At 42.5% G+C, this 14453-nt stretch overlaps 1 pseudogene; it reads left to right on the plus strand.

The window, feature by feature from the left end:
* The first annotated feature begins 1351 nt into the window (after positions 1-1351).
* Positions 1352-1986, plus strand: LOC116854243 (annotated as a pseudogene).
* The last annotated feature ends 12467 nt before the right edge of the window (positions 1987-14453 follow it).

Consider the following 14453-nt stretch of genomic DNA (forward strand, 5'->3'; position numbering starts at 1 on the left):
CTTCTCTCTCTGCCTGCCTCTCTGCCTACTTGTGATCTCTGTCTGTCAAATAAATAAATAAAATATTTAAAAAAAAAAAAGAAAAGAAAAGCCTGGTCTCTCTAGCCAAAGAACAAGGAAAGAGAAGTGTTGTCTAGCCCTTTTTATTAATGCCCACCCAATTCCAGCGTCTCCCAGCCCCAGGTGCCATGCAGGCTGAGAGGTGAGCCTTGGCTTCCACTCCCTGCCCAGTGGTAGCAGGAAGCCCTTTGATTCCTGAGCCAGGGTGGTGTTCAAGAGGCCAAGCAGGGAGGCGGACTTCCATCTACACTCAGAAATGGCAGATCATATTCTTCCTTTCCCAACCAGTCATCAAGAGGATTTCAGAGTGGAGGGAGTGGAGGAAGGAACTTTTTAAACCTGTATATGAAATGACCCCAAGTGACCCACATATACAACTTCATGATTAACATGACAAAAGTGTTGAGTGCTACAACAGGGAACATCACCTAGGTTTTCAGATTAGCCTCAAGGTAACACAAATGAAGCAGATTGGACCTGTGTGCTAAGTCTAAACAGATGATTGCCTCCTAAAATGGAGGATTTGTAATAGAATCCAGAGTCTCATAATTCCCAAATGCCCAAGCTATGATATTTAAAATCATTTGTTATACCAAGAACCAGGAAAAATCCCAATTTGAGAAAAAAACAATCAACAGATGCTAACACCGAGATGATTCAAATGTTGCAATTTTCTGACAAGGATTTTAAAGCAGCCATCACAAAAACGCTCTCCTAAGTAACTGGGAGATCTCTTTAAACAATTTTTAAAATGAAGCCTCTCGAGAAAGAAAGAGAACATATAAAAAGAACGAGGTGGAAACTGCAGAACTGAAAAATATAAAAGTTTTAAAATTCTGGGTGCAGTTGAGAGAAAAAAAGAGGTAATGGAGGAAAGAATCTGTGAACTCGAAGACAGATAAATAGAAATCACCCACTTCTGAAAAAAAAGACAGAAAATAGACTGGGAAAACAACAACAACAACAATTGAACAGAGCCTCAAGAACCAACATTCACCTTAGCAGAGTCCCAAGAGGAAAGGAATGGGGCTGGAAAATATTCAAAGAAATAATGCCTGAAATTTCCCCAAATCCGGAAAGGGGCATAAACTTAGATTCAAGAAGCTTAGTGAACCCCAAATGGGGTAAATTTAAAAAAAAATCCATGCCCAGACATATCATAATCAAACTTTTGAAAACTAAGTATGTGGGAAAAGCACATAGAGAGAAATGGTATATTACCTATAGGGGAAGAAAATTTAAATGACAGTGCCTTTCTTATTAGAAATTACCAAATCCAGACCCAGAGAAGATGGCCGCCCCAGCAGTGTCTGGGCTGTTGGTTCAATGTTTTAGTACATCTGTGGTCAGACCATTTTCCAAGCTTGTGAGGCGGTATGTTCAGGTATATGGTATTGAAGGTCGCTATGCTACTGCTCTTTATTCTGCTACATCTAAACAGAACAAACTGTAACAAGTAGGAAAAAAATTCTTGAGAGTAGCACAAATCTTGAAGGAACCCAAAATGGCTGCTTCCATCATGAGTCCCTGTGTAAAGCATTCCGCGAAAGTGAAAAGTTAAATGACTTGAGCTCAAAAGAGAGGTTCTCTCCTCTCACATCCAACCTGATCAATTTGCTTGCTGAGAATGGTCACTTGGACAATACCCCTGGAGTCACATCTGCCTTTTCGACCATGATAAATGTCCACCCAGGAGAAGTAATGTGCACAGTGACCACTGCATCTCCTTTAGATGAAACCACTTTTACTGACTTAAAAACAGTCCTGAAGAGCTTCCTAAGGAAAGGCCAACTATTTAAGTTGGAAGTTAGGACTTATCTGTTAGTCATGGGTGGAATGATTGTCTGTATTGGAGAGAAATATGCTGATGTGTCTGAGAAAACCAAGATTCAGAAGCTGAGCAGGGCCATGCAGGAGGTTTTCTGAAAGTGTCGATTTTCTGTCAGTGAAAATTCCTAAACCTGGAGCAACAATAAAATGCTTCCTGAAAAGGAAAAAAAAGAAAGGAAGGATGGACCAAGTCCAGAAGAAAGTGGCACATTTTTTAAGTGCTGAAAGAGAAGAACTGTCAACTTAGAATTCTAGATTCAGCAAAAATATCCTTCAGGAATGAAAAGACCGTAAATCCAGTCTAAGATAAAGAAAAAATGGAATTTGTCACTTGCAGACCTACCGTGGAAGAATGACCAAATGAAGATCCTTTAAAAAAAAAAAAAAAAGAGACCTCAGAAGTCAGGAGTTGGGGCAAGGGGCAAGGGAGATGGAGAAAGATAATCTTAGTCAGATTCCATCAGTGCAGAGCCCCATGTGGGGGGCTCAATCCCATGACCCTGAGATCATGACCTGAGCTGAAATCAAGAGTCAGACACTTACCTGCCTCAGACACTTACCTGCCTGAGCCACCCAAAAACTCATTGTCCTCAATGATCACCACTGTCCTATGATGTGCTATTATCCCATTTCTCTGATAATGAAACTGTCATTAAATCTGGGCCCAAGACCAGGTAGCTAGTAAGTAAGAGACCAGGGTTATTCACTAAGCACAGTTAGTTTTTCTATTCTAGACTTAAAACAGAGCTGAAATGCAAGGAGAGTGGACCAAATCAAGGGGCTTGAAGGTTAGAACAGTGCATTCTGGCAAGGTTGTCTGATTTCTAGGATGGCCCCAACCTGGGACTCAGAGCCTGAACCCTGACCCAAGGTTCTGATCTCCCCAGCTCGAGTGCTCACACTCAGGAGAAATCCCACATATTATATTATACATTATTATATATATTATATTATATTATATTATATTATATATTATTATATATTATATATATTAATATATTATATTATATGACATGACTTTCTGTTAAAAAATTATATGTGGTAATATTGTGCTTATTATTTTTTTCAAAATGAGTCTTTAACTTTTTGGGTATTCATATTTCATTATTTGCTGACAAAATGGTATGATGTCTGGGATTTGCTTTGAAGTCATCCAGTAAAGTGGGAGTGAAGGGGGTGTCAGCATGTAGATTTAAGAAGCTTATCCGTGACTTATTAATACTTTGTTGAAGCTGATGATTGCTATGTGTAGATACATTTGTCTCATCTTTCTGCTTTGCAATATATTTGAAAATTTCTGTAATGAAATGCTTTTTAAAAAGTGCTTCCCCAAAGATAAGCTGGAAAGAAAAAAAATAAGTCATGTGCCCAAGGGAGGAGAGAGGCCAGGTCAAGTTCCCACAGGGTTGAGGGGACAGGTGGGAGCAATGTTGTTGATGGGCTGACCAGGCATAAATGAGTTCTGAATATTCTTGGGCATGAAGCAGCAGTTTTCCCAATCTCTGTTGCTAAGCTTGTCCACTTCTCAGTCCAGAATGACTGGAAACCCAGGCCCAAGATGAGCTGTGTCTACCAGGGGGTCCTTCCAAGAGGTCATCACCTTTAAGGAGCTGGAGATCTGACATGGGCACCCCAAATCTAGTGGACATCACGGGGACAAGACAAAAGTCTGTCCCACACTTGGCTGCATCATTTTCAAGTTCTGTCCTTTACCCCTTCACCTCCCCACCCCACGACTCTCTCATAGCCAGTTGGCACTTAAATACTCAAGCCATTTATCTTTTAACATTCCATTCCTGTCCCATTCCTTCCTCCAAAGCCATGTTCATGCTGGAATGCCCCCTCTCTGCCAGCTCACTAAGATACTCCGCTTCCCAGTTCTTAAAACATTTCTGCTGTATATTCCACTAAGAAATTCCCCCAATATTTAGACAGGGGGTGTTGATTTCCTACCACAATTCCTTCCTCCCACATTCCTCCGCCAAACACACTGACCATTTGCTTTTCATTAATATAAAAATGGAAACCCTCAGTTTATTAATTGATGTCTGTTTCTAATATTCTGATCTGGCAGTGTGGTCTGGGTGATGTGCTAGCTGCCAGGATGTAGGAATCATACCAGTTTTCTTAACTCAGTGCAAGAAACTCAAGGAAAGGTACACATTCAGGCACCTGACAGATGCTCCGGGGGAAGAGGGTCATCTTGGTGAAAGGAATGATGAACATGGTGAGATGTGGGGTGTGTCTTCACCTGCTCCTTTGTGCCCTTACTTGCCCCTTCTCTCAGGCCCCCACTACATTGAGGTAACCTCCTCACTAGAACCACCCTAAAGTCCTATATTGTAAATGCCTTCTTCTCTGATGTCAAAACTTCTCAGTCCTATCTCCCCAGGGCTCTCTTTCTTGATGGAATAGCCAATCACTTGTGTGATGATGACCTAAGGGATTACTCCATCCCAGTTTACATTTGCATGTTAATAACTTGGTCCAAAGGGTAAATATTATAGGCATTTGGGGCACCTTTGGAGGCCAATGAAGAGAATATTTCAGAGACTAGGTGATTTCTAGAGCCCTTCATATCAATCCATGTGGGCTGCTAAAAGAAGTTGGCGCAGTGTTTAATTTATAAATCACCCAGCAAATAGTGACAAAACAAACCATGGCAAGTCATCTCCAACTAGTTGGTGACAGCTTTATAAAAATAAGATTCATATCCACTCATAAAGCATATGGGAGCCTTCCTGAAAAACTGGAGTCTTGGGTTGAACACCATCCCCAGATACAACTGGATTTACCTCTGAGGAGCTGGCAGGGATGGAGGCCTTTTACTTCAGGGCTCCTCAGTTTGGGAGGGATTTCACTGTGGGCTTTGTTGGGGAGCAGATATACTGTTAGAAAGAGGATAAGACAGAAGTCTTCCAGCTCCATAATCTTGGGCTCCTTCTAAAGTATGCACTGGGATTCTTGAGTAAGCTCCCACACACCGTATCATAGTGAGCTAATTGGAAAAGGTAAAATTTCTTATCCTGAACACTACCAGTCAAATATCGCTTCCAAGGCAGATGCAGATTATTGGAGGGTCCCTCCCTCCCCCTCCTCTCCAGTTTTGGCTTCCTGACGTCAGTGAAGGCTCTTCTGGCCTAGCAGCCTTGGCCTTGGGCCTAGAAAGCATCATTGTGGACAGCTCAGACTTGAGGCTGATGGCTCAGATAATTGGACAATCTAGGCCCAAATGCCAGTTTCCAAAACCAGAGAGATTTCTGTGTAGTTTGACCTATCATTTAAGCCAGACAGAAAATCTTTGACATTTCTCCCCCACTCCCTCTTTTTAAACAATGTAAAATGCTATTCCCCATCTAATTATACCCAAGAAATGTGACAACTGTAATTTTAAGAATCCAATGCCCGCAAAACATTGTGTAAAACCTACAGTCTCTATTCATCAATAAATTATGTATAATTAAGCATTCTAAAATGATTTTTTTTCTTTTCTCCTCATTTAAAAGATTTCTAGCCCATTGGTAAAAGTTTCATATTACATAATGACTTTTAGAGATTGGAGACTCCTATGTGTGTATGCGTATGTCTGTATTAAATATATATGTTATAACAGATATGAAACACACATTTTTAATGCTTTAATTCATACATGATAAAATTAACTGTTCTTTGTGAACTGTTCTGGGAATTTTTACATATGCATAGATTCCTATAACCACCATCATACACAGGACACAGAACAATTTCAACACTCCAAAGAAATCCCTTGTGTTGCCCATCTGTAGTCATTGTCTGCTTCTGAGTCCAGAATGACTGGACTTCCATTTGCCCTTAATGCATGGCAACCAGTTACCTGTTCCCATCAATTAGTTTTGCATTTGCCAGAATGTCATATAAATGGAATCACATGGTGGATACTCTTTTTCCAAAAGATTTATTTATTTATTGGAGCAGGGGAAGGGGCAGAGGAAGAGCATCTTCAAGCAGACTCCTTGCAGAACGCAGAGACTGACACAGGGCTCTCCATCCTATGACCCACGAAATCATGGCCTGAGCTGACACCAAGGGTTGCACGCCTAACTGACTGAGCCACCCAGCTGCTCCCTGTGAGTACTTTTTGAAAATGATTCCTTTCACTACCGTAATGCCCTTGAAATTAATCCAAATTGTCACGTACACCAATAGCTTGTTATAACAAACTGCTGAACTATTTTCCAGAGTGGCTGTGCCATTCTGCATTCCCACCAACAATGCATGTATGAGAGGTCCAGGTGCTTTTCAACCTTACCAACCCTTGGTATTATTCACATTTTTTAATTTGTTCACTTTTTGCCATTCTAATAAGGGTGCAGTGATATGTCATTGTGGTTTTAATTGGCATTTTCCTAATAGTTAAGGATATTGAGCAGTTGTTCATGGTTCATTTTCTATCCATGTATCTTCTTTATAAATTATGTGTTCAAATGTTCTGCTCATTTTGTTATTATTTTCTCTTTGCTGAGAGTTCTTCATGTATTCTGGATACAAGTCCTTTGATATGTGACTTGCAAATACTTTCTCCCAGTCTGTGGTTTGTCTTTTTATTCTTTTAATGGTAGCCTTTGCAGAGCAAAAGTTTAAAATTTTGGTTAGATTTCATTTATCAAGTTTTTTCTTTTATGGAAAGAAAAGTTTCTTTTTAGTGTTATATCTAAGAATTCTTTGACTAACCTAAGGTCATGAAGACTTTTCTTCTAAAAGTTTTATAATTTTATATTTTATGTTTATCTTTAGGCCTATAAACTTATTTGAATTAATTTTGTAATATGGTGTAAGGTGAAGATTAAGGTTCTTTTTTTTTCTTTTCTTTCTTTTTTTTTTTTTTTTTTTTTGGCACATGATGCTAAATAGATCCATAATCTTTTATGGAAAAAATCTGTCCCTTCTCCACTGAACTGCTTTTGCATGTTTGTTAAAATTCAGTTGGCCGTATTCATGAAACCTATTGCTGGATCTTCTATTCCATTCTACTGATGTGTGTGTTTATTCTTTTGCTAATACTATACTGTATCGATCACTGGAGTTTCATTGTATGGTTTAAAAATCAGGTAATATGAGTCCTTGAAATTTGTTCTTCTTTTTCAAAATTATTTTGGCTATTCTAGTTCATTAATCTTTGCATATACACTTCAACATCAACCTGGGTATATGTACAAAGACTCTTGCTGAGGTTAAATCTATAAATCAATTTAGGGAGATTGACTTTTTAAGTAATTCTTTCAACCTGTGAGTATGCCGCTCTGTTAATTTAGGTCTTTTTTGAAATCTTTTTCATTGCGTTTTGTACTTTTTAGGGCATAGATCTTGCAGATATTTTGTCACATTTATATCTATTTCATTTTTGGAAGCTATTGTAAATATTACTATTAAAAAAAAAAAAAAAGCAAAAAACCCTCAGTTTCCAGGAGTACCTGGGCACCTCAATTGTTAAGCATCTGCCTTCAGCTCAGATCATGATCTCAGGGCCTGGGATGGAGCCCTACATCGGGCCCCCTGCTCAGTGGGTCGTCTGCTTTTCCCTCTCCCTCTGCCCCTCCTCTGTGCACTCTCCTTTTCTCTTGAATAAATAAAATCTTTAAAAAATCATTTTCCAATTGTCTACTATTATTGTATGGAAAGGCAAGTGATTTCTTACATTGCTTTTACATGCTATGACCTTGATAAACTCAATTATTCGTTCTAGGAGCTTATATTTTTAAAATAGGTGGTTTGAGAGTTTCAACATAGATAATAATGTTATCTCTGAATGGGAATAGTTTTATTTTTTCTTTCAAATCTGAATGTCTTTTAACTCTTTTTCTTGCCTTATTACATTTGTTAGCATTACAGTATACTATTGAGTAGGAGTCGTAAAAGTAGACATCCCTGCCTATTTCTCAGTATTAAAAGGAAAGCATTCAGTCTTTTACTATTTAGAATTATGTTAACTGTATTTGTTTTGTATATTCTCATTATCAAATTGAAGAAATTCACTTCTAAGTTTGTCAAGTTTTTCTAAAGTCATGTTATTAAAATATAATATCCTTCTTCTTATTAAAGACCTTATTTCTGGTAGTAAACCAGAAATCAGTAAACCAGTAAATCAGAGCACTGATGGCATTGCTTCTGATCAGAGAACTCACTTCACAGCAAATGAAAGGACACAATGGGCCCATGTTCATGAAATTCACTGATCTTACCATGTTCCCCCCATACTGAGTTGGCTAGCTTTATAAAATGGTAGAATGGCCTTTTGAAGTTTCAGTTTCAGTGCCAGTGAGGTGGCACCACCTTTCAGGTCTGGAGTGGGTTCTTCAGAAAGGTGTGTATGCCCTGACTCAATGTCCCATATGGGTTACTCTTTCCTCCATTGCCAGGATTCATGGGTCCAGGAATTAAGCACTAGAAATGGAAGTGACACCATTCACTACTATCCCTAGTGATCCAGTCATGAAAGTTCTGAGTCCTGTTCCAGCTTTATACTCTGCTGGCCTAGAGGTCTTAGTTCCAAAAGAAGAAATGTTTTCCCCAGGAGACACAGCAATGATTTCCATTGAATTGGACATTGAGACTGCCAGCCAGCCAGTTGGTCTCCTCATGTCTCTGAATCAGTAGGTAAAGATGGAAGTTACTCTGCTGATTGAGATGATCGATCCTGACTACCAAGAGGAAATTGTGTTGCTACTCTATAAGGAAGTTTAGGAAGAGTGTCTGGAGTACAGGAGATTCCCTACAGTGTCTCTTAGTGCCACTCTGCCCTGTGATTAAGTCTGATGGAAAATTACAACAACCTAGTCCAAGCAGGGCTAATGATGGCCCAGACCCTTCACGAATTAAGGTTTTGGTCACCCCACCAGGTTAAAAAATACACGGCCAGTGGCGGTCATGACTGGCTGAAGGTAAAAGAAATATGGAAGAAAGTAGTTATGATTACCAGCTATGGCCATGTGACCAGTTCCAGAAAGGAGGACAATAATTGTCATGAACATTTTCTCTTTGTTATTAGTGTGTGTAGTGTGTGTTTGTGTGTGTGTGTGTGTGTGTGTGTGTGTGTGTTCTTTGTTGCTTTTAAGAGTACTGACTGATATGGGCTGTTCATGTGTGAATTATACTGATTACTTCTCAAGTGTTGACCCATCTTCATCTCTGGGTAAACTCTGCTTGACCATGATGTATGATTCTTTTTAATAACGTATGTTCAATTGGCTAATATTTTACTGACAGTTTTTGGATCTACATTCATGGGAATATTGGTTTATGTTTTTTTTCTTAAACTTGTTTTACCTGGCTTTATTATGAGAGTAACATTGGCCTCCTCCTGAAATGGGTTATGAAGGGAGCCCATTTTTTTAGTTCTTATTTTCTAGAAGCATTTGTGGAGAATTGCTGTTATTTTTTAATTTAAATTTTATTTTTTATTTTATTAAATTTTATTTAAAATTTTTATTTAAATTTATTTAAATTTAAATTTATTTAAATTTATTTAAATTCCTTTAAATGTTTAGCTAAATTAGCAAAATTCACCAGTGAAACCATCTGGGCCTAGAGTTTGCCTTTTTTGGAAGGTTTTTAAGCTATGAATTCAATGTATTTATATATTGTATTTCTTTTTTATTCTTGGTACCTTATGGCTCTTAAGAAATCAGTCCATTTCATAGAGTTGTACATAGATTTCTTCATGGTATCCTTTTTTAAATTATGGTATCCTTTTATTTTTGTTATCCTGCTGATGTCTTTTTAAAAGCCCCTTTCCTTCCTGACATTGGTATTTTGCTTCTTCTGTCATTTTTTTTCTTGCTCAATCTGGTTAAAGGTTAAGCAATTTTGTTGACTTTTTCAAAGAATGATATTTACGTTCATTGATTTTATCCATCGTGGTTCTGTTTTCTGTTGCATTGATTGCCGCTCTTATTTATTATTTCTGCCCTCCTCCAGCTCCCATGGCAAAGACTAAACACTATCAAATTTCAGGCTAACCTGCAAAAGCCCTGCTTTCAGGACAGCCTCACAGCCTGTAATTTTAAAACAGGTCTCGGGATGTGTTCCCCAAAGTGAGCAAGTGTGACGTGTGTTTGTGTGTCAGGCCTGGCAGGGACAGATGGAAATGAGAGGAGGAAGAAAGGAGCTTTGTGCCCCGACGTCAGGCTCTAAAAATTGAAGTTCAGAGAAAAAGACTGAGTAAAGCTTTTTTTCCGGAAGAGACTTTCTAAGCATTGTTGGAATCTGGCTTGAATACAACACACTTAATAACATTTTACATTTCTTCATATTATGCCAAAAGGTTGTAAACTAGGGAAGGTGCTGCTGTGGGGTAGATTGAAGGTCCAACAAGTTGACCCTTGAGTGATACTTTCCTGCTCTGGCCTACTGGGCCTTCTCCATTTTTTCAGCCTCCATGGCCAGAGGCCTCAGAGCTGTCATCCACATCCTCCTCACAATGGACATCTGCTTCAAGAACCACTCCAATTAAAGGGCAGGCCACTCCCTGGTGGTTGTTTACTGGTCCCCTACAGGCGGGGGAGTGAACATCTGATACATGGCCTGGGGAGGGATAAACTCACTTTCGCCCACAGTTCCGTGTTTAACGGGTCCCTGTGTGTTTAGTCGCAGTGTTCCTGGTTGGCTGGACAGGAGTTTAAATCGTTGACAAGAAATAATGACTTCCGGCCTGATCTCCCAAGTTTATCCAGAGCCTGAGGGTGGAAACTCGGGACTACTATACTTTCCAGGTTGGTTTACCGTCCCTATAAATAAGTATAATGTCGTTCTTCATAAAGTATCCACCGCCTACAAATAGTTTGAGCTTGAAGTGATGTCCTTAAGAAACACCCGGCGTGGCAGAGGGAGACCTCTTGGGCCTGCAGGCTCCAGGTGCCTTTGGCCCCTGGCCACCCAGGGTGGACAAACGGGTCCCTGGCTCCGCCATGGGGGCCACCGGAAGCTTCGAGCTCGCAGGTCCTTGCCTGCATGTCATTAGCCAGTGGAAGGATGCTGCATGTGTTCTGAAGCTCTGCTTATGGAAAGGCTTGGGAAATATGTCCCCGAAGAGCTCCATTAGGCCCAAGGATGGGAGCTGCATAAGAAATTAATAGGTCTTTTATGTGGTAGGGAAGAGAGTGTTCCAGGCCTCCAAAGGCTCAGGGCTGTCCTGCTTCAGCGTGTGCTGGGATATCTTGGATGCAGAGCCTCTCCTCAGAACCCCACACCCCCACAGACTGTCCCCAGGATTCACGGCTTGGGCCCCCGTGTCCGTGCAGGAGCCATACTTGGCAACATGGCGTCTGCAGGCCCAGTCAGAGCGCAGCCTGGTCATGTCAGGAACGGGCCGAAATTCCATAACACTAACCCCTCCTGCGCTCTGCCATGTTTCCAGAGACCAGTGAGGCTCAGAGCACCTCCCAGCCTGCTGAGATGCATTTGGTCTGTTGTAGCCAACCCCAGACCAGATGGCCACCGACCCTCACCATGATGCCATGACAAGGCCACACTGCTGTCCCAGCTGTAGGGACACCTCTCCTTTTGGCTCAAAGCGGACTGACCAGGGAGCGGCCTTGTGTCTGCTGCTGGCTAGCCAGACATGGGCTGTTGGCTTCAAAGACGAGATTTCGTTTCCTTTCCTGTGTTTTGTTTTCTGCTTGGCCGTGGGACACTCGCCCTGCCTTTCCCAGTATCACAGGAAATGCTGGGACCTATTTGTGGGGATAAACACAAAAACAAACAGGGACAGCCGAGGACACCTGAGACTGTTTAACTGGTCCCTGTGACTAAGGGGAAGTGGGTATTAACCTGGCCGCCTCTGGCTTGGGGTGGTAGAGGGCCAGTCACGCAAGGATGTCCCTGCGAGCCCATGCTGCCTTCCCTAATTGGGCCCAGGAGACAGCATGCTGGGAAGGGCTTCTGCTCCATGTCTGGCATCGGCCTGGGCAGGCTGCCGAGCACCCTCCCCACCCCCCAGGCGGGGACAGTGGTCGATTGTCTGGCTGAAAACAAGCCTGGCAGATTGTGTGTCCTAGGGAAGGAGATTGGTGTCTAATCTCCGTCCACAGTGACCGGGGCACCTGGAGCCGTGTCAGATGGAGTCACTGCTCCCAGATTTCCGGCTGAATGGTCCCAAAATGCTTACATCTCCTGTGCCCCAGGGGGAGGTTGCTGGAGAGGCCCAGATGCCTCAAAGCAAAGAGGGCTCAGGCCATGTTATTAGACCCCAGGCTGTGGGGCCCGGCTTGTCACAGGCAGGCTGTGGGCAGGGATGCTCCCAAAGATACCCAACACCACACAAGGGGGCTGGTGGGACCTACACACACACACACACACACACACACAACACGTGCGTGCACGCATACACACACACACACACACACACACACTGGGCCGTGCTCCTTACAGGTACAAAACCACTTGCCTGGAGGAAGCTTTCACATCTGCCAATCATGAAAATGATGAAGATAATGATAAAAAAAACAATTCACAGGTGGCTGGGTTTCTTATCAAGGACAATGGAGCTCAGTCCAGGGCACCAACCCCTCTGCCGTAGGTTGGAAGCCCTCCAGCTCCAGACACCAGGCATCTTTTGTAACATGAGACTGTTCTGGAACTTCTCAGTGTCAGGAGAGCCCAAATAAGATGGCCAAAATGCGTGAATAGGGCAGAAGACACTCAATGCTGTGGATGGCAATTACATCCTCCATGGGACCAGTAGTCTGGGTCTGGGAGCATCATCTGAGGACGCCAGCAGCGCTCGAACCCGCCCCCCACGCCCGCCTCTATGGGGCCACCCCCGATGTTGCCAAATGAACACTGAGTTCTAACAGACGCTTGGATTGATAGCTGTTGTTCCTGGACCCTGGACAGCCACCAGCTCCTTTTTATTTTGCTCCAGAAGCCCCAGATTTTTGTCTGCAGAATGATTCATGTGTCTAATTTTCAGTTCACTTTGGTGCCTCTCTCCTTGGCCCACCCGGTCCTGCCTGGCTGGTCAGATGGATGGAAGGGAGCCCCAGGCTCATGTCCTTTGTGTGCATCTAAGACCAGAACTTCCTCCTTGCTTCCTGCCATTTCCCATCCTGTCATCCGCCTCCCTACTCTCTCCCCACCCCTCAGATACGATTCCTGATGTGGGTCAGGTTGCCTTTGGGATTTGCTATAGGTCATTCCCTGGCTTGACTCTCCTTGGCTGCATTGGGTCCCATATTGACCCCTCCCCTTCTCTCAGATCCCCCCAACTGTCCTCAACCTGCTTTGCTCAGCCCAAGCATGCGGCCCACTCCACATGCTTGGTTCTCCCTTTAGGTGTGCAGCCCGGGTATCTTCTCATTCCTTTTTACACTGATTCATTTGGTTGGTTGGTTTTAGAGCTTGAGATGAATGACCAGTAAGGAGATAAGCAGGGCTGGTTTAAGAACTTACCCCTTCAGCAGAATCATATTTTTATAGGTCCCACCCATGTTAAATCAAACCTTACCAAATGCGTCTTTATGCATTACTGAAGGCATTTGTGTTTTACTACGTGTGAGCAGAGTTGCGTGGCACACACTGACATACTCTTAGCTGCGTAGACATTTGATGGAGTGCGTAGTGATTCCTGTGTACAGCATTCCTCCTTTTGTTTGGGGCTGAGGATCCCCTCCCTGGTCCTTGTCCTTGGGGGGCAGCAACAAATAAGTTCTCTGAGTTTGACCATCACAGACAGGAAGGCTCCCATGGAGTCTGGGCTTATCACCCCCAGTGTCCTAAAATGTAGATAAGCTTAGTGCGCCAGGGAAATTTAGACGGAACCATGGCAAATAGAAAGACAGAAACTCCCTCCACTTCCTGGGCCAGATAATGCAACTTACAGCTCAAGGGCTCCAGAAACTGATCCCAAGAGACCACCCTTTCCCTGTAGTAAGCTCACACTCTGACTCTCAACTTGGGTCCTTCCCATCAGCCTTTTTTTTTTGCACTCAGGTCTCTCTCCATTAAAAAGAAAAAAGGAAAAAAAGAAAAAGAAACAACAACAAAGCAAAACTGCCTTGTTCCCACGGCTCCCTCCAGCTAATGCCCTTCTATCCTTTCCTTCACAGCATTCACCTGGAGTTTGATTTTGTATCTGAGCGGCTATTCCCGTGGCCCACCCCAACCCCCTCCCTGGACACCACAATGCTGCCTCTAACATGAACACTGTGTTCTGATAAATGTCCACACCTGTCTCTGAGTGTGCCATTGTATTCCATTGTGCTGCCTGTCCGTCTGGGCACAAGTGCTACACTATTTTAATTACTCTGTCTTTGTAAAATGGCTTAATGTCTGTAGGGTGGGGTTTTCTTTGATGACAGTGTTCAGAGTTGATTTAGCTATTCAAATTCCTTGATCGTTTCATAGGAATTTTAGAAACCATTTTCCGAGATGAATCGAAGAGCCGAAGAATTTTTTTTAAGATTTTATTTATTCATTTGACAGACAGAGATCCCAAGTAGGCAGAGAGGCAGGCAGAGAGAGAGGGGGAAGCAGGCTCCCTGCTGAGCAGAGTCCGATGTGGAGCTTGATACCAGGACCCTGAGATCATG

This window comes from Lontra canadensis, unplaced genomic scaffold (assembly GCF_010015895.1).
Source record: "Lontra canadensis isolate GAN:19392208 unplaced genomic scaffold, GSC_riverotter_1.0 scaffold89, whole genome shotgun sequence".
Lineage (NCBI taxonomy): Eukaryota > Metazoa > Chordata > Mammalia > Carnivora > Mustelidae > Lontra > Lontra canadensis.